Source organism: Pleurodeles waltl, chromosome 5, assembly GCF_031143425.1.
Source record: "Pleurodeles waltl isolate 20211129_DDA chromosome 5, aPleWal1.hap1.20221129, whole genome shotgun sequence".
In the NCBI taxonomy this organism is placed as follows: Eukaryota; Metazoa; Chordata; class Amphibia; order Caudata; family Salamandridae; genus Pleurodeles; species Pleurodeles waltl.
The window spans coordinates 1,434,634,671-1,434,654,714 of NC_090444.1; the positions used below are offsets into that span (position 1 = coordinate 1,434,634,671).

General features: G+C 41.7%; 1 protein-coding gene across 14 annotated transcripts in view; it reads right to left on the reverse strand.

Annotated features, from left to right (window-relative positions):
* The window catches only part of ADGRB3 (adhesion G protein-coupled receptor B3), a 1,499,072-nt gene that overhangs the window by 836,821 nt on the left and 642,207 nt on the right, over positions 1-20,044 (reverse strand). The gene's annotated exons all lie outside the window — the stretch shown is intronic.

Sequence of the window (20,044 nt, forward strand, 5' to 3'; positions counted from 1 at the left end):
GAGCATCTTACTTCAGTAAATGATGAATTTGTGGAAAGGTATGTCTAGAAATTTGTTGCTAAGGGATTATTCGTTTAAGGATGGCATGTGGCACAGATATCAGTGGCGCCTCAGTGACAAATTGTGTTTGAGTGCCCCTTAAGAGACAAGTTATGGAGAAGTAGCTGGTTATCTTCTTACAGTGCAAAGTTTGGTTTATTTTTTTCCCTCTGTATTTCCCCACAAGTACATAAATGAAAAAAACGGTTAATTTTTTTCTGCTGGTTTTCCCCACAAGTAAATAAATGAAACCGAAAACGATCACGCACATGTACTTTTTGAATCCTCTCAACCCTTGAGGATCATCTAGACCGAACGCCAGCTGATAAATCTTAAAGGGATCAAGGGTTGAACAACATCCCTCATTTAACTGTGAACCAGATAGATTGCCAGGAAGCAAGCCCACAAAAGGGCAGAACCTTGCACTATTATTTTGCTATTTATTGGCCATTTCATGCATCACAGTTTCACCTCCACCTAATTGTGCTTCTAGTTGGCCTTAGCCGGCTTAACCGCCGTCTCACGCATAAGTAAAAAAAACGTATTATCAATCTGAAGAACTTTCCTGGAGCTTATATGTACATAGTCCATATGAGGCCTGCATACATATTTCCATGTGACAATCGTAGCTGGATCCCGGTTGGCCACTGCTTTGTGGGCACAAAATGAAATGACTGAACGGTGAGTAGGGATGCAATCTATTTCACTACTAAACCTATATTTGCTGCTGCCAGGTTCTTTACTCGAACTATATTTATTGTGAAGGTAGAATAAATATCTACATACGGGAATGGTTATTTATGCTACTGAATAAGTGACTGCTGATTGTCATGTAGAACATATTAGATTCATTCATATATTGCTTTCCTGGCTTGCCTGTTGGTACTATTGACACTGCCCTTGCTACCTCTGGTCTCAGGACTATCAAGGAAGTGCCAGGAACGAAAAGTAGCCACATTTTTCAAGAGCAAGGTTTACTTCGTGTGATTCCTAGTCCTTGGCCTTCCCCGACCATTCAGAAATGAACAGGGGACATGAGCAAGTGGGTGGACAAAATAAGGAGAAAGGTGTCAATTCTATTGTGGCATAGGGTGTCAAAGGATGTGCAAAGTGACTTCTGCTACAATACGCATTTTAGTGAATCAAAATGCATGAACTTGTGACTTGAAATATTCACGTCCCCGGACTGTAAGCATGCAACTGTTTTATTCGGATGTGTTGTGTGGAAGACAGTCATAATTGCTTTCAAGATATTCACATTTGTCAGGCAATCTACAGGCATAAGTTACATTTACAATTAACTTTCCTAATCCATTGTTTTTCCAATATATAAGGGTGGTGGGACAGCAAACAAATAAAGAAATTGTGGGAGTTTTTTAAGTTTATATTTTTGTGCAACTGATAATAACTTGCGATATGCAGTCTTACACATGAACCTGCATAAATAGTTAGGAGTAATATACCTGCACTTGAAACAAATTTCATATGATATATAGATGTGAAATTTGTGTGTTTTAGTTTCTATATACATCTCAATTTTGAACAAGATGAATGTCATCTCTGTCACTCACTACAGCTTCGAACTGCACACATCTTTACATAACACAGTAAGCTTATTACAAAAGGGTTTATTTTCACAGCAGTAGTTGTCTTGCTACTGTTGGACTTGCTATGGTGCAGAGATAAGATTGCAAAAAGTATCTATCTTCACCAGGTACTGGGAGAAAGTCCTGTTGTCTCAATGTTCCATATTTCTTCAAACGTCTCCACATGACATTTGAATGGCGGTTGTAGAATAAGTTTCAAGTTTTACGTTTATAATTTAAAGTAATGATGACGCGCATTAATCTTGTGTTCTGACTTGCTAAAGAAATGCTACTTTTTGTTGGAAAATGGGTTATTGGTAGGGCAGGTAGGTACCTACACCTAGCAACAAGCCACTAACCTCCACATAGGTACAGTTAGGTCTCAGTAAATTAATCCCAGCTCTACCCTTGGTAGCTTGGCATCGAGCGTCAAGGCTTAACTTAGGAGACAAAGTGTAAAGCATTCAAATATCACAAAACAGTAATTAAATAAAACACAGGAAACAGTTTAAAAATCCAAAACCAATTTATAAAAATAGCTTATATGTTTATCTTTAAAATGACACAAAAACTATTAAAATCGGTTCAGGGGAACCGGAGATATGAATTTTTAAAGAATTATTACTTTTCTAGCGCTTAGAAACAAAAAGCGCCAATCGGGTCATCTGGTTGCACCAGGACCGGGGCAAAGTCAAACTTTCAGGCCGACCGCGATGGAGCCCTGCTCGGCTACATGTCGCGGGAGGCCTCGGTCAAAAAGTTACCTTCTGACTTAGTCTCTTTTTTGATGTTTTTCTTCCCCGGGACGAACCTGCCAGTTGAATCCGACCTCCTGGAGCCCTTGTCCGGATACGCGAAGTCGGTTTCCTCGGTGGTGATTTTTACCTTCGGACTTAGTCGTTTTTTCGAGATGAAAATCCTTCGACCGGGGTAAACCTGGATCTTGATCCGACGTCCATGGAGCCCTTCTCGGATACGATGGCTGGGAGGTCCCGGTCAACTTTTTACGTTCGGACTTAGTCTTTTTTTTTTTGATGTTTTTCTTTACCGGGACGAACCACGAAGTCAGGCCGGGTCGCGGTTGAGGCAAGCCGGCTAGAATTTCCGCGTCGGGTCGGTCCCTCTCTGGAGCTTTTTTCCAAAAATTCTCAAATCTTTTCCAAACTTCTGGGGCTTCAACCAGATGTTCTTTTAAGGTTCTTTTGGGGTCCACAGCTCACCCCAAGGGTCCAGAAGTTCTGTGATGGTCCTTGGGGGTGCGGACTTCAACTCCCAGAATGCACCTGGCGCAAACTCCTTTTTGGCCACTGGACAGTGGTCAGCTGGTCGCTTTCTTCAGGAGTTGGTGCAGGGGACTCTGGTTTAGCAATTTTTCACCTGTAGCAAACAGGGAGTCCCTCCTTGAACCAGTTGAAGCCAGGCAAAGTCCTTCTTGTGGTGAAGCCCAAGTGTGCAGCTGGTGCAGTCCTTCTGAGTGCAGGTTCCAGGTGCAGGCCAGGGGTCCAGCAGGGCAGTCCTTCTTCTTCTTTAGTTCCTTTCTTGTTGAATTCTGGAGGGGATCTGAGGTGTGGGTGCAGGTCTGCCAGTTTTATCCTTGCTCCTGGGTGAAAAGCAGGGGGGTCCTAGTTCTCCAATCAGGGACAGGGTCGTCCCCCTGTGATGACCACTTCCTGGGAAGTGTGGCAAAAATCCATCCCAGAAGGCAACAGTCTCTAAAAATCCAACATGGATGAATCTGATTTTTGGAGGTTACATCTGGCTGAGCCCACCCACTGGTGTGGCTAAAAATCATAAACACACCCCTCTCTTGCCCTCTCCTAATCTAATCAAGGGGGCACCTAATTGTCTGGGGTTGCAGGATGTGGGGGTGTTGCTGGGTGCTTCAAATGTCCTTCTCTGCCTTTGAAGACCAGTTTGGCCGCCCTCCCCCTTCCTGCCTCACCATCTGCTGAGGGGAGATTCTCTCCCCCAAGCACATTCCTTTGTGTGAAGTCTGGCCACTTCACACCTCATCAAGGCAGCCTGGCAGAAGCTGCTGCAGGCTGGCCAATCAGAGCACAGCAGCAAAAACAATGCAGAGCTGAAATTGGCAACTTTTTAGGTAAAGTCTAAACTTTTTACCTGGACAAGTTATATTAAATCCAACAACTGGAAGTTGTGGGATTTATTACAACAATCAATTTGAAACCAAATTCTTGGTATGTAAAATTTAAGGAGACTTTAAAATTTAAAATAAAGTCTGCCCATTCTAGCCTATGAAGGCCATTTACTTCAATGAGGGAAAAATGAATTTGGCTGTTTTTACCTCACCAGGGCTTATAAATCTATTTTTATAAAGTCCCTGCTTATAGTTACATGGCACCCAGCCCTAGGGGCACATAGGGCACACCTTAGGGGTGACTTATATGTAAAAATAAGGTAGTTTAAGACTTTGGAAGTACCTTTAATTCCAAAGTCGAATTTGCATATAACTTTAATTTAAAAGCAGCCAGCAAGGCAGGCTTGCTTTTAAAATGACACTGGGCACCTCAGCAATGCACCTAGGTGTGCACCACCTATGCTGTGGTCCCTAAACCTACATGCCCTACCATATACTAGGGACTTATAGGTAGGTTAACTTAGCCAATTATAATTAGCCTAATTTGCATATCCATTTTACACAGAGCACAGGCCCTGGGACTGGTTAGCAGTACCCAGGGCACCATCAGAGTCAGGAAAACACCAGCATAAAGTGGAAAATGGGGGCAAAAAGTTATGGGGCCTCTGCAATCAGCCCTGTTTTCTCACACTTTTCCTTACACCATGATGATTCTGTAGCTTTCCTAACTAACTATGCAAGGATTGGTTGTAAGAACCCCTTAATTTTGGGGGTGAGCCAGGGATTTTCCTGGGCTTTCCTTTGCTGCTAGGGCAGCTGGCCGATTTTCTTTTGATTTTGCTGGCTATTAAGACTTGAAATATGTTCTGATTTTTACATACTCTGTTTAACATTTCATCTGGGATCATTTATGGAGTTACTTTGTACTGCTTATTTTGAATTTTTATACTAAAACCCTTTAACTTTTCCTTGATCTAGATCCTAATTATTGAGTGGCCTCCATTATTAAACAAACCATTTTAACTGTGCAAATTGATGTTTGGAGAGGTTCCTTAGCGTGGGAACACATTGCCTCTTGAAACTGAGGTTTAACACAGTCTCCAATCCTGTATATTGTGGGAGAATCAAACGAGGTACATTTTGGGGTGTAGACATTTTTGGGGTAGGATTTTGCTACCATAAAATAGAATGAATCTCAGGCTCTCTGACAGCCCTTCAATTCCATAAACTCTGTCTTTGTAATCATGGCACTGATGATTGTGTTTCAAAGAAACCAAAATATATTATTTGATTTTTTTGTAGCATGTCATCTGTGTAGGAGTGTGTGGACATGAATACACACACACACACACACACACAGTTAAGTTATAGAGGAATATGTACAAATGACCCTGGCGTTATATGTGCTACTGATGTTGGGGTCTATGTTACTTCTCTGCTTTCCATGGCTCTCAGAGGCCTCAGCTAGCTCTAATTTCTGAACAATCAGTTCAGACAGCAAGTCACTGTGCTGCTGAGAGCAGGAAGACTTGAAGAGAAAATAAAGAAGCCAATTTACATGGTTCAATTCTATCTTGATTTACATTGAGAATTGTTTTAAAGAATCCTCTGAAGGTAAATAAAACATTTTTAACAAATTATTTATAATCTACTGGACAAGGAGGTGGAAAGATTCCACTGTATTGTGATGAGAACGTTACCAGTTGCAAGTCATGTGATAGAGAATGATAATAAAGTGATACCTCTGCAATAACAATACAGTTTAAATCCCTGAAAATGTATTATAAAAATAAGTGAACGTTAAGACACTTTACAGCATTCTTTGTATTATCACACTTCTTTTGGGATGTGAATGTGACATTTTATTTCAACAGTGCACTTATAGTTATCATAAACCTTTAGACAGGTTAGACAATTCCAGTGTAATGTGATCAGTCACTTGTACAGTGATCTAACACATGTTTCTAGGCTTGATACATTCTGTAATAAAAACTGAATAAAACTGGGTAAAAAAATAAAATATGCTTTAATGTGCTACTATCCAAATCAAGGTGTCTTTTTGAAAAGTTGGTGGCATTTCTAAAGTAAAGTTCCTCATTATGCATTGTACACAACAAGCGCAACCAACAGATAATTAACATCTGTGGCAGTGTCTGTGCAGACAGGCAAGGTGGTATTACAGAGATGTCAACATGGATTCGTTTGTGATAATGATAGTACACCAGGCATCCTCTAACAGTCACATTCATAATGTGCATTCTCTCTTTTTATAGCGGCAACCCTAGTTCAATTTAATGTATTATTGCCACCACAACCCCACCAAAAGAGGATTGGTGTGCCTTAAATATCTGTTAAGGATCTGGTCTATGTCCAGATGGAGTCACGAAATAGTTCACTATTCTCACCCAGAAGATGACCTCTAAAAAATTAAGGCCCATATTTATACTTTTTTAGTGCCGCATTTGCGCCGCTTTTTGATGCAAAAATGGCGCAAGCTTACAAAAAACAATTGTATTTTGCAAGTTTGCACCGCTTTTGGATCAAAAAATGGCGCAAAAGCGACACAAAAAAAGTATAAATATGGGCCCAAATGGGAAATGATCTAAAACATCAAAAGCAGTCATAGTTTATAAACAACCTAGTATTGATCTTGGGAGAGATGTCCAATTGCAGAGTGCACAGGTAATGTAAGGACTGCACTTATTCACAGCAAAAATGTATGTAAATGAATATTGATAAAAGGAATGTTATCTCTTAGACAGGTCCATACTTTATCTATTCTAATAAATATTTAATACTATGCAAATCTCCCTGCAATATCCTCACAAATCATGGATATATTGAGTCATTCTTTGCAGTTATCAGTAAGAGAAACAAAGATGGGGTTAACATTCTATCACCACATCTCAGTGAAAAGTTCCCTAAGTTAAAGTATACTAGAAATGACATGGACAGCAAGGGGTTTGCGAAGGTGAAGTAGGAAAAATGGAGACCCACAATAGGTACTCCAAATGTGACAGGCTTTGAAATTCCATTCACATCCTGTCTCCCAACTCAACAAATGTGCAGAGAAACAAGATAATTTTAGACATCTACACTGAAAGAATGGTAGAAGTAGAACAAGAACTGTTTTGCAAATTCAGTCTCAGCAAGGGACTGTCTTATGACTTAAAGGGCCTTATACGTAAGGCACTTATTTTTAAAGTAAAACATAAGAGAGAATTTATTGTCACTGCTGTACTGATAAGTATAATGCTAAAACTATATTTGGTATCTTATTATTTTATTTAAGAAACTGCTCTATAGTGAATGTATTTAAAAGTAAGACATGTACATTTTTAATGTTAAACATGTTCTTGCATTGAAAAGGCATTATAAGCTATTTTCACTGCAGCATGGTTACCTGTTCATAGGAAAGCATTGGGTTACAATATTAAATAATATCTCTGCATAGAAAATACCTACAAATTCAATCTTGGACTTTTAAAAATATATATTGCAAGCCATAATTAGTAATAAATATTCTACAACAGGGACTTCTAGAAAGTCAACCTCTTTCCTGCCTAGAGACTCCAGAAGCCTATTTGCACGGGCTTCCAGGTGTCATCGGGTAGCTGAATAGCCCCTTGATGAGGTGTGAACTTGCTCTCTGAGCTGAGACAACAGCCTTCGGTATAGGGATTCTGATTATCCGGCAGTTTGACTATCTGGCCTGTACCCAAGAGCTTACTCATCTTCAAAGAGGCCTACCCTATCATATGCAAATGTAACTAACATCTGAGCTTTCCCCTTTAGTCAGGCAGACACCAAGCCTAGTGGGAGACCGTGTGCGCCCAGAATCAGTTTTGATTGACCACAGAGAAGGGATTGCTAATTTCCCAGGCCATTCCTCTAGAATGGGCACAGCAGCCTTGCAAAGGGGTGAAAAAGGTTCTGCCAAGTTGGAAATAAGTGGAGAGGGGCACTGTTGGATAGCTTGCAGTATGGCACACTGAAACTGCTGCAAAAATAGGTAGTGTTACCTCAGGAGTTTTTTTTCCCTATCGATTAGGGAGAGGCAAGGAAGGAATCCCAACCACAAGCTAGTGCCAGACATAAATATGACACCCCCCAGCACCCTCTTCAGAACACTACTGGGCCTGTGGAAGACAAAGGACAGCACTGGCATGTGAGACCTGTAAGGGGACTTAAAAGGCTGGAGCTGCTCTCATGTGTACCCCAGACAAAGAAGTAGATCCTAAATGTCTGTTGACTTGCCTACTATTAAACAGGAACACAACAAGCTGATAGAAGACTTTTCCTGAAGAACCCAACTTACAAGCTGACAGAAGCCTTCTCCTGAATAGCCCAGCTGACCAGTTCCAACTGGACATCCACTGGACCCTGCTGGTGGCTTCTCCTGGAGTGAGTCTTGACCTCCAAGCGTTTGTTCCTGAGACCCTGGATTCTTGACTTTGTTCAAGTGTACTCCATTTAACATTATGAAAAACCTGGGACTTTCAAACTTTTTGACTCCAAAGACCTCGGGAGGACTGTGACAAACCTGCAAGTCAATCCAATGAAGGTGTGTTGTCCAAAGATGCAGTAGATTGCTTCCACTAGGAGCTTCTCCTTAGCAGAAAATCAATTTCAACTGGTACATATCAGAGAGGGCATTCTGCCTTGTGGGTCCCTGTTTGGCTACAGCTTGCTGTCTTGCCCTGCTGGAGGAATCTGACCTCTAAAAAGTGACTGAAGGTCAAAATCTTTGATGGGTGAAGGTGCCAAAAGTTTCCAGCTGGTGAGGGACCTTCCTTGGGCACAAAATTTGAATTTATCCTGTTCTGAGCTTTCCCACCAAAAGTCAACGGCTCCACTAGAACCTCGTCTGACTGCTATCAAGCCTTGTGGTGCCCTTCTTGGCCATAGATGCTGCTGTGCCCATTTGATAATTTTTTACTTCTATTTCAAAGACAAAGTCAGACGATAACACTTCTGAGCAAATTGAACCTGGTTTCTGTATCCGATCCACTCTACATCGCGGTCAACCTTAAATTGCTCTTAGGTACTAGACAAGTGCAACCAGATTACTGCAATTGAAGCCTAATGCTTTTTGGCGCCATTTTTATGCAAAACGTTTGAAAAAATCATATCTCTGGATCACCTCATTGGATGTTTGTCATTATGGTGTTATTTTGTTCATTAAATGACTCTCTATTTTCAATAATTGGAATGGGATTTTTATTTTGTGATGTTTCTGACTTTTTGCACATTTTCCTACTATAAGCCTCCCAGTCTGTGCCATAGCTACCAGGAGTAGAGCTAAGGCTTAAATTACTGAAACCTTTACTGGACCCAGAATAGTGACAGAATGATAGTGATTTTAATACTGGAGGTAGAATACCATCCACCCCAATAAACAACCCATTTCTCACAACTGGATGTTTGAAATAACATGCATTTTTCTTTATAAGTATCATATAAGTGTTATAAACCATAATTTATTAGTGGGTTACGTTTCACATAATTATATTGCAGCTTTTGGTGAAAAAGTAGTCAGTTGAAGAAAGAGAAGTTTGCAACGTATAGTCTTTCAATTTATAACCTGTGAACAGTACCTTCTATATCATTTTTTTTCAATTCTATAAACCCATACATAAGTAGATTATCTCTCTTCTCTATTATTTTGATTAGACCCTGATTCAGCATCTCAGCTTTTGCAAAGTTGTATTTCCTTATCAATATGCAGAAGGTGAGTTCAGTTGATACGATTTAGCATTATTCTTACTAATAGCAATTGATACAGAGATTAATTTATGTTTGTATGTGTGCATATGGATATGGACTATTAGAATGTAAACCCAGCAAAACACAATGGAACATTGTACCATAGTGGGGGAATATGTTTACAAGGAACCCAAGCATGGACAGGAAAAAAGAGGAAATAGGGTAGCACGGGTTAGAATAAGAAGCAATATTTAAAGAAGTAAGCAGCTAATAGGATAAGAGGGCTTGCCGCTGGAAAGGGGTGGAGGGGGGGGGGGGGGTAAGCCATGGGGTGGGGGAATTCAGATTAGTACCTTAATGGAGCATCATTTCTTTCAGCTACACCTGATAACTGAAAGGTGACATGGCTCTGACATTTTTCTTGAAGCATATAATTATGAATACTTTTCTGAAGAGTAGGAGGTATGGTGGCTGGTGCATTGCAACCATCTGAAGATTGCAGGAGATGCACTGGCCTCTGTTCACTTCCTTCCTGAGAGTCTTGGCTCACCTTAGATATCTTGTTTCTGCAAAGCTCTCTGTATCTCTTGATCTTGATCACTAGGTATGAAAGGGTGTCATAGATGAGTGCCTTATAGTAATGAGATGGATGTATAAGGTGACGCTAACAGGGAGACGGAGTCAGTGACATTTAATGAGAACTGGATCTATACTGTTGAATTTCCAAAGAATAAGGTGTGTTGCTATATGGAGGATGATGTGTAGTGGTGTCCGATGGGTTAAAGAGATGACACACAGTGTCACTGTTGCCACCATAACAAGCATATGAGATTAGCACCTAGGTTATTGTTTTTAAGTCACAACACGCTAGGAATACCTTTATTCAGTGATGGCGATACCAGGCAGGTCTAGGACCTGATTTAGAGTTTGGCACGAAGGGTTACTTCATCACAAATGCTGTATTATAATTCCATTATAGCCTGTGGAACTTGAATTAGGGCGAATGGCATATCCGTCACGTTTGTGATAGAGTAACCCATCTGCCAAATTCTAAATCAGGCCCTTAGTCTAATGAGTGATCTTGAGGCTGGCATTAACATACATGTCCATAAATTTGGTGCTGTGACTAATTTGTCGAACATGGACATTCAAAGTCCATTAATTGCTAAGCATGGTATGGCTGCATGGTTTTTCAATGAGAACATGCTATGCCTTGGCCCGGTTCAGTTTGAGATCGGCTTTGGATATTTGCGCATAAATGGTTGCAGGGCAGTTCATCAGCCTGGCAATGACATGGATAGAGAAAACCCTCAATGCCCCATACTAGTGAGGTTGATGTCCCTGCTTGCCAGAAGGACTTCCAAGTGCTCAATGTGTAAGTTAAACATCACTGAACGAAAATGGAGCCTTGGGTGTTCCACATTTTTTGAAAGGTGCACTTATACCACTTACTGTGAGAAAACAGGGCTGATTGCAGAGGCCCCCTAACTTTTTCCCCCATTTTTCACTTTTTGCTGGTGTTTTCCTGACTCTGATGGTGCCTTGGGCACTGTTAACCAGTCCCAGGGCCTGTGCTCTGTATAAAATAGGTATGCAAATGAGGCCAATTATATTTGGCTATATCAACCTACCCATAAGTCCCTAACATATGGTAGGGAAGGTAGGTTTAGGGACCCCAGCATAGACAGTGCACCCTTGCTGGCTGCTTTTAACTTAAAGTTATATGCAAATTTGAATTAAGAATTAAAAGTAGTTTAGAAGTCTTAAACAACTTTATTGTTACATATAAGTTACCCCTAAGGTGTGCCCTATGTGCCCCTAGAGCTGGGTGCCATGTAACTATAAACAGGGACCTCATACAAATAGTTTTATAAGCCTTGGTGAGGTAAAACAGCCACATTTGTTTTTCCCTCATTGTAGTGAATGACCTCCATAGGCTAGAATGGGGAGACTTTATTCAAATTTTATAAAGTCCCCTTATGTGTCAGATTCCTCTAGTTTGATATCAAATTAATTGTTATAATAAATTCCACAACTTACAATTGTTGGATTTAATATAACTTGTTCAGGTAAAGAGTTTTTAACTCTACCTAAAAAGCTGGCCAAGCTGCCTTGATAAGCCCAGTGGCCTGGGCTGAACACAAAGAGATGTGCCAAGGGGACAAGAACTTCCCTCAGCAGATGGAGAAGCAGGAAGGGAGAGGGCTGCCTAACTGGCCTTCAAAGGCAGCTGATGGTGCATGGTGCAAGGGTGCCTGTGTTGGCACTAGGCAGCCAAAACAGCACTAGCGCACTTGGAAGGGACAGGAAAGCACTGTGGGGCATTTTTATACTCCGTTTGCGCCGGAATTGCGTCCTTTTTTTGGACGCAATTCCGACGCAAAACTAACTCCATATTTATACTTTGGCGTTAGATGCGTCTAGCGCCAAAGTCCATGGAGTTAGCGTCATTTTTTAGCGTGGACACCTACTTTGCGTTAATTATATGCAAGGTAGGCGTTCCCGTCTAAAAAATCTACTCCGAGGCATGTGCGTCGGATTTATACTCCCGGGCAAAATTCACGCCCGGGAGTGGGCGGGTCAAAAAAAATGACGTACGGCCGATTTTGCGCCGTTTTTTTGCGCCTGCAAAAGGCAGGCATTAAGGGACCTGTGGGCTCTGAAGGAGCCCAGAGGTGCCCTCCCATGCCCCCAGGGACACCCCCTGTCACCCTTGCCCACCCCAGGAGGACACCCAAGGCTGGAGGGACCCATCCCAGGGACATTAAGGTAAGTTCAGGTAAGTTTTTTTTTTTAAAGAATTTGTGGCATAGGGGGGCCTGACTTGTGCCCCCCTACATGCCATTATGCCCAATGACCATGCCCAGAGGACAGAAGTCCCCTGGGCATGGCCATTGGGCAAGGGGGCATGACTCCTGTCTTTGCTAAGACAGGAGTCATTTCTATGGGGGTTGGGAGTGAAAGAAAATGGCGCAAATCGGGTTGAGGCGAAAAAATTGCCTCAACCTGACTTGCCCCATTTCTTGACGCCCAAGCCCCATATCCCCCTACGCCGGCGCTGCCTGGTGTACGTCGTTTTTTTTTAACGCACACCAGACGGCGCCGCCGGCTAACGCCGGCTACGTCATTCAATAAATACGGCGCCCGCATGGCGCTTCAGAATGGCGTTAGCCGGCGCTAATTTTTTTGACGCAAAACTGCGTTAGCGCAGTTTTGCGTCAAAAAGTATAAATATGGGCCTGTATTGCTTATATGAGGCGCATTCCTGCCCCTTCCTTTTTACGCAGGTTAGTGCAGCAAGTTGACTTGGTGCGCTGCCTTGTGCCAAATTCCCGTAAATTTGGACCTTAGTCTTTTTGCTAAATATCAATTTCCCAAACGTTTCTCCTGATATATATTCTTTATTTAAATTAAAAAAGTGTTGCTAATTGTTCATCTTTACAATGCACAAATTATCTGACAAAGGGTATAATTGCCAGCATTTGCGCAGTGTCCTTCCAACCTTCTTCTCTTCTCATTTATTATTTAGCTTTCATCACATAGAATATAAAACCGTTCTCAATATGTTTCAAGATAACTGATATGTTTTTGTAATTGCTGTTGATGGTCCTGTTTATGGTCGAGTTGTGTTCCCCTGTGGCCTAATACAATTTGTAGACTCGATGTGTGTAGTAAACTTGAGAATATTATTCACTGCAACTGCCAGATTATATTAGATCAGTATAAAATCCAGGTGTTGATGGTATTCAGAACATTGTACTCAGTTATATAGTTTCTAGTGTAAGTGTAATCCAACTTTTTGCAGATGTCCTATGATTTTCCAGGGTCATAAACGCAGGTATGTGTATCTGTGTCTTTATGTGCAAGAAAAAGGGGGCTAGAGAGAGACAGAGAGAGAGTGGAAGAGAGAGCGAGAGGGAGAAGAAGAGAGAAAGAGAGAGAGATGCAATAGTATAAACTTTTAGGAAAACTTTGCAAAACATATATGGAATAAAGTATCCCTACAAATCGCTTTTCAGCATTTTGCACATAGTAGCAGGATGCTGCATGAAAAAGTCTTTATGGGGTCAGTGCATTTCGAAGTGACTTCCAATTTCTTTTAATGTACAGTTTTTGGTATTTTGTACTATGTTATCTGTGACCTGTGACAGACCTTGTACTGTGACCTTGTAGTGTGCTTTGGATGAAGATGGAACGTGCCCTCTCTCACTGTACATTCAGTAGTTTAAGAGGCTATAAATAATCTTGGGCACCACAATATCTTTTGGACTGTGTAGCATCACGCAGGATAATTTATATCTTCCCCCTTGCTTAATCTATTATATGGTGGGCAAGCTGCAAAGCCCGAGGCGAGAACCCCCTACACCTTATCACGTTTGAATGTTTTTGCTCCCTCTTCCAAGCAAGATGGCCTTGGAGCAGCTCATCACCTACTGTGTATGAAAGCCTTCTTTGTTCTTTTATGGGAAACTAAATTTCTGCAGATGCACACGGTCTGGCAGAGTAACGTTGTTGGCCATATCTCACGCCGCTCTGTTCCTCTGTGATTCTCATTCAGTTGGAACAGTGTGCTAAAAGGTATTGTGGCTAATACAAGAACCTTGAGGAATGGCCCTCGGCCCCCCCTTGTCAGCAAGAAGAGACATAAAGAGGTGCATCAGCTGGGCACATGACGGCCTTGCCTACACTGCCACTGAGAGAGAAATGGATGGATGATGGTACAGATGCTCTGGCATCTCTAGTCACCTGTAATACATTATTTCATGGGATTAGATTTTTAATTTTCTTATGACATCTGTATTGGGACACTGAAAGGTATGTATAATAAGAACTCAAATGACAAGATTTTCCAAGACTACACCAGTCTCTCTCATGAAATATATATAAATCAAGAGTTTTTATACAGTTTTTATTAGAGTTTAATAAAGGATGCTGTACATTACTGGAGTATAAATCAAAGAAATATGTCAGTTAGAACATTATTATAAACGGGCATTAAGCACAATAAGCCCCAGTCAAAGCTGTCACAATGCAAAGGAGCAAATAAAGTTGTCTTATCTCCTCCAGGAATAAAGAATATTTATATTTGTATAATAGCAACTATGAGAAATTGGCTTTTTGGTTCACTCTAGTGTGAGCCCTGGTCAAGCAGTAACTACAATTTTTGACAAGGTAAGGCACAAGCAAACCCCAAATTAACCTCTGCTCAGAGAGCAGTCAGGCACAGAGCAGTCAGGCTTAACTTGAAGGCAATGTGTAAAGTATTTGTGAAACACCTCAACAGTAAAACAGTGAAAACACTACACAAAAAAGGATCCCACACCAGAATTGAAAAAACAAGACCAAAATGACATGGCAGAAATCCAATAAGTAGAACTTGAGTTATGAATTTATAAAGAATAAACTGTAAAAAACTGCTTAGAAGCCAAGAGTGCCAACTGGGGACAACTGGTTGCACCAGACTAGAACAAAGTCAAAAGTTCAGGCTGACTGCAATGGAGTGAGGGCCATCTACAGAGACCCCATTGGTCTATTTGAACCAAAGTACCCTCAATTCTGGTTGCAGAGCATTTTATTTAATCCCAACCATGCTGTTGAGGAGATACATTGATTTCCCCATGCGGTTGAGGAGATGCATCAATGTTCGCTATGCAGCAATGGCGATGCCTCAGTATCAAGATGCAGTGGAGTTTGGGTGCAGGTTCCAGCTGCATCGACGTTGAGGTGATGCATTGATTACGAAGGGCCAGAAGGCTGCAAAGCAAATTATTGGTGTCATGGCTGTCATAGACAGGGACGCGGGGGACCTTCTATGAAGCAAGTGTCACAGTATTGGTTCTGATGGTGATGTGCCGGTTTTGTTCCACACAACAAAGGCGTTATGTTGATTTTGCCCACATCAACAGCGGTAATGCATCAGTTCTGCCCATTCAGCAGAGGATGTGTCGGTACCACTGATGCAAACACCTCAGGTCCATTTCCAAGGGTCCAGGACTGGGGTTGCACAACTTGGCAGAACAGACTCACAGATGGCAAAGTCCAGGTGTAGGAGCAGGGTGGTTGGAAATCTAAGTCCTGAGACTTCAGATCAGGAGTCCAGTGGACAAGCCTTTGGGGTCACTCTGGGTTCTGGGTTGGAGAGATACTGGTCCAGTCCTTCTCACTCCAAGGCAAGAGGGCAGCAGGCACAGGTCAGCGAAGCAAAGCAGGAGTCTGGCAAAGAACACTCCAGCAAAGTGACAGGCCTTCAGCAGCACATTAGTCCTTTAACCTGGCAGAGTATCCACATGTCCCGAAGTGTAATGAAGTGGTGGTGTCAGAGGCCCAGTACTTACACACAGTTGGGCATTTGAAAGGGGTAAAATTCAAATACATGCATTTGAACTGTACTGAGTCCCTGCCCTTCCTGCCCTGGCTCCATACTCACTAAAGAGGGTTATGCAGCCCTTTGTGTGTGGACAGGACACAGTTTATTCAGATCTATTTAAGGGCTGTGCCCAGCCCCTCCCTCACTCTCATCCTGCCCAGGATAGCCCATCAAGGCCCATCAGGTCACACCTAAGCTCCCATTGTGTTTTGCTGTCTAGGAGTAATACACAATGCCCAATTGTCACCCCACCCTAGACATGTGACCAGTGACAGGCAGTGGACATCAAATGGCTAAAGAAAGAAAATGCCAACTTTCTAAAAGTGGCATTTTCAGAATTGAAACTTAAAATCTGACCTAACCATAACTTGTGATTTTAAATTGTGATTCCAGAGAGACCAAACTCAAAATGTCTATCCCTTCCAGATTTTGAATTCCACGTATAAGATGTGATAAACCAATCCCAATGTTAACCTATGGGTAAGATAGGCCTTGAAGTAGTGAAAAACAAATTCAAGAGTTTTTTTTCTACCATGACATGTCCAACCTATTAAATGCAACGCACCCTGCCCTTGGGGCTGTCTAAGGCCCATCTTAGGGGTGTCTCTGATGTATTAAAAAGGAAGGTTTAGGTGTGGCAAAAGGTTTGTTTTGCCAGGTTGACATGGCAGTTTAAAACTGCACACAGAGTCCCTGCACCGGTGGGCCTGAGACAGGATTAAAGGGCTACTAAAGTGGATGGTACATGTGCCTGTTAAGGTGTCCTTTCTTGGATAAGAAATGATAATTGACATAGCTTTGTTAAATGTCCTGAATCCATCAACTCTTTGAAGGTGGATTGCCGCACTGGAATGATTAGCATTTATAAAAGTAAAATTAAGCGCACAGGTCATTGTTACTCTGTGCTTTACTATTATAGTAGACCAGTCATCACTGTTGAGATTTTAGGAGTGATTTCACACCTTTGAAGCCTTCAGCGCTCCCTTGAAAATGTAGGTAAAGAGAAACTATTCAGGAAATTGTCCTATAGTCAGATTGTGTTATTTCTGTCAAAGATAGAGGTGATGAAAAAAGGAGGCAGAGGGCTCCTTACGGCCTACAGGCTGAGTAAGGAAGCTGTCAGGGTGACCCAGGATGGCAGGAATGTCAAATTGTGATTTTTGTCTGCATAAGCTGTGTGAGAAACAAGCAGATAGCCTTTTCTCCTTGCCCTCACCAATTCCTCCGCATGTGAGAAAAAAACATATTTACTGCTTAGTTGTAAATGGCATCTTAAAGTCAAAGTTCCTTTGTTTCAGTGCTCTGAACAGTTCTGTCACTGCCTGCTATTGTACTGAGATTTCAATTCTCATATCTCCTGTGTCACGTTTAAATTTCAATCCATACTTAGCAATGGCGAAGTCCCTCATCAGTTATCCTGATAATGTCACCTTACGGTGTGACAAGAGAGTTTGTGTCAAGGACACTGTGTATTTGTCTTGTTCTAAGTACATACATAAATGTTCACTCTTGGGGCTTTTGTCTTCCAACAGATGTATCTGGCCATATTTAGTCTTCCCCTTTTAGATGTCACAAGTGATCAGACCACCACCAGTGATGACTTGGAAAATGTGGGCCCTCTCTGGTGGGGTCTGAGGAGGCATGGTCTTCAATAGCAGCAGGCTCGTCATATCTTGCATGTTTTTATTTATATGGTATTTATAAAGTGCACAGTCACCCCCTAGGGGATAGCCCAGCGCTAGATCTCAATTACACACACTACATACAATACAGAGGTCGTTCAAGTGGAAACAGCCAAGCCTTCAACATCTTCCGAAAAGTTAATAGATCCGAAGTCAGGTGAAGTTTTAGAGGCAGAGAAATCCAACAGGAAGCTGGCTTAACATTAAAGGAGCACTGACCTTTATACTTTACTTTCTGCCAAAGCAAATCATAAGAAACCATCACTGCATTGTCAGTCAACCTTCCCATTACATCAGTGATGAAAAGAGCTGGTATATCCCCAAAGAAAGTGAGAAGATTTCAGGGTGATAGCGAGCTCTAATGGGAGACATCTATTTTAGTTGGTGGCCAAGCACCCATGCTCGACACTCAGTTTTAGTAAACATTTAATGTTCCAACAATGTGTCAGAGCTCTTCTCCAGCTAACCAATTTATTTGCAGATGTTTCCGTATTTTTCAGTGTGAAAATATTTAAAGACATTGTCTTGTTTACTTGTTCTGAATATTTTTTTCCCTATATCTATATTAAATTCATGAATGCGTATTTTGAATGATTCCACCTGATTTGTTTCTTTATACAGTACTCACCATCTTTGTGAGAGTAGTTGTGTGCTTGCTCTATATATTTGAAGGACAGAGTTCAATCAAGGACTATTTTTGTAACTGTGGAACCAGAAAAAAATGAATTATAGTCCTAGCTTGACATTTAACCATGATGTATGTTTTTTGCAACATGTAATTTCTCTAACTCAATATCCCAAGCTTCTCAAAATAGAGACAATTTGGAGACTATTTAAATGGCAGGATAAAGGATTACAAAAATTAGACAGTTACATTGAATTGACTGTGATCACATTTACTGTCAGTGTGGAAGCTGGTGATTAAAAGTAAGCAATTGTTGACTGTAAAGCTAAAGTTTTGGTTATTAGTGAACGAGACAGCATTAGAAACAGAAGAATACAACAATGTCTTAATATTAGACATGCAATGGTTTCAACATAAACCGCCGTGGGAACATAGGTTCTTACTGTTCAGCAGTTTCCTATTGCTGGAAGTAAATTCCATGTTTGTATTCAATGAGTTTCCGCATGACATTATATACTTTCTGGAGTAGAAATATTTGTTACTGTTCAACTATCAAGAATGATGCAAAGCCATCTGTTGTTACTATGTTGATTCTCACTACTTCTTACATACATGTGACATGTACATTCTTTAGTTTATAATGAAATACACTGTTCCAAAAAGAGAAAGAAAGACAGGGTGAACACTAGGGAGTCCTAATTGTTAGGAGCAAGAGTCCTCACACACCCTGTTGGGTGTCATGCTTCATCATCGGACGTGCTCCTCGTCAGACCGGCGCTGCAATGTCTGACGGGCACCCCCCATAGGGGGGCTCTTTGCCGGAGATCTTTTCTCGATGATGCCACATTACTCCACAAGTGAGTAAGGAGAAAAAAGAGGAGAGGTCAAAAAAACGGAATAAAATTGGCTCAAGACCCTCACTGAGTACTATGTTTCTTTGTCTGTGTGGGGTGATGGCCAAGATTAAAAATATAACTGGAGAGTGAGATAGAGATGATGCTCAACCACTCTCTAACACTATATACGACAAGGAGGAGGTCAGGAACTACCAGACCTACCTCAGACTAGGGTCCACATGTTTCGCGTCTCTGTGGTCCACAAGGATCCTATGACGCTTCTTCAGGACCTAATGTATTCTAAACTTCTCCAACTATAGACTAAATTGACTCTTGCGATCTATAACTGACAGTCAAAAAGTATCACCAGTCACTTACGTGAGTCCACTCTGACCCGGACTTTCTGTTCCTATTCGTCACCCCTCCCAAATTGGGACAGGGCTTCCTATTCGTCACCCCTCCCACATTGGGACAGGGCTTCATGGGATCACGCAGGCCGTTAGCCAGGCTTACATACACTTTGTGAAGTCCTGGAGGAGGGTGAACTAACCTACCCCTGTTCGCGCTCCCGAAACTTTCCCTCCTCCAGGACTTCACAAAGTGTTTGTAAGCCTGGCTAATGGCCTGCATGATCCCATGAAGCCCCGTCCCAATTTGGGAGGGGTGACGAATAGGAACAGAAAGTCCGGGTCAGATTGGACTTGCGTAAGTGACTGGTGATACTTTTTGACTGTCAGTTACAGATTGCAAGAGTCAATTTAGTCTATAGTTGGAGAAGTTTAGAATACATTAGGTCCTGAAGAAGCGTCATAGGATCCTTGTGGACCACAGAGACGTGAAACATGTCGACCCTAGTCTGAGGTAGGTCTGGTAGTTCCTGACCTTCTCCTTGTCATATATAGTGTTAGAGAGTGGTTGAGCATCATCTCTATCTCACTCTCCAGTTATATTTTTAATCTTGGCCATCACCCCACACAGACAAATAAACATAGTACTCAGTGAGGGTCTTGAGACAATTTAATTCCGTTTTTTTGATCTCTCCTCTTTTTTTCCTTACTCACTTGTGGGGTATTGTGGCATCATCGAGGAGAAGATCTCCGGCATA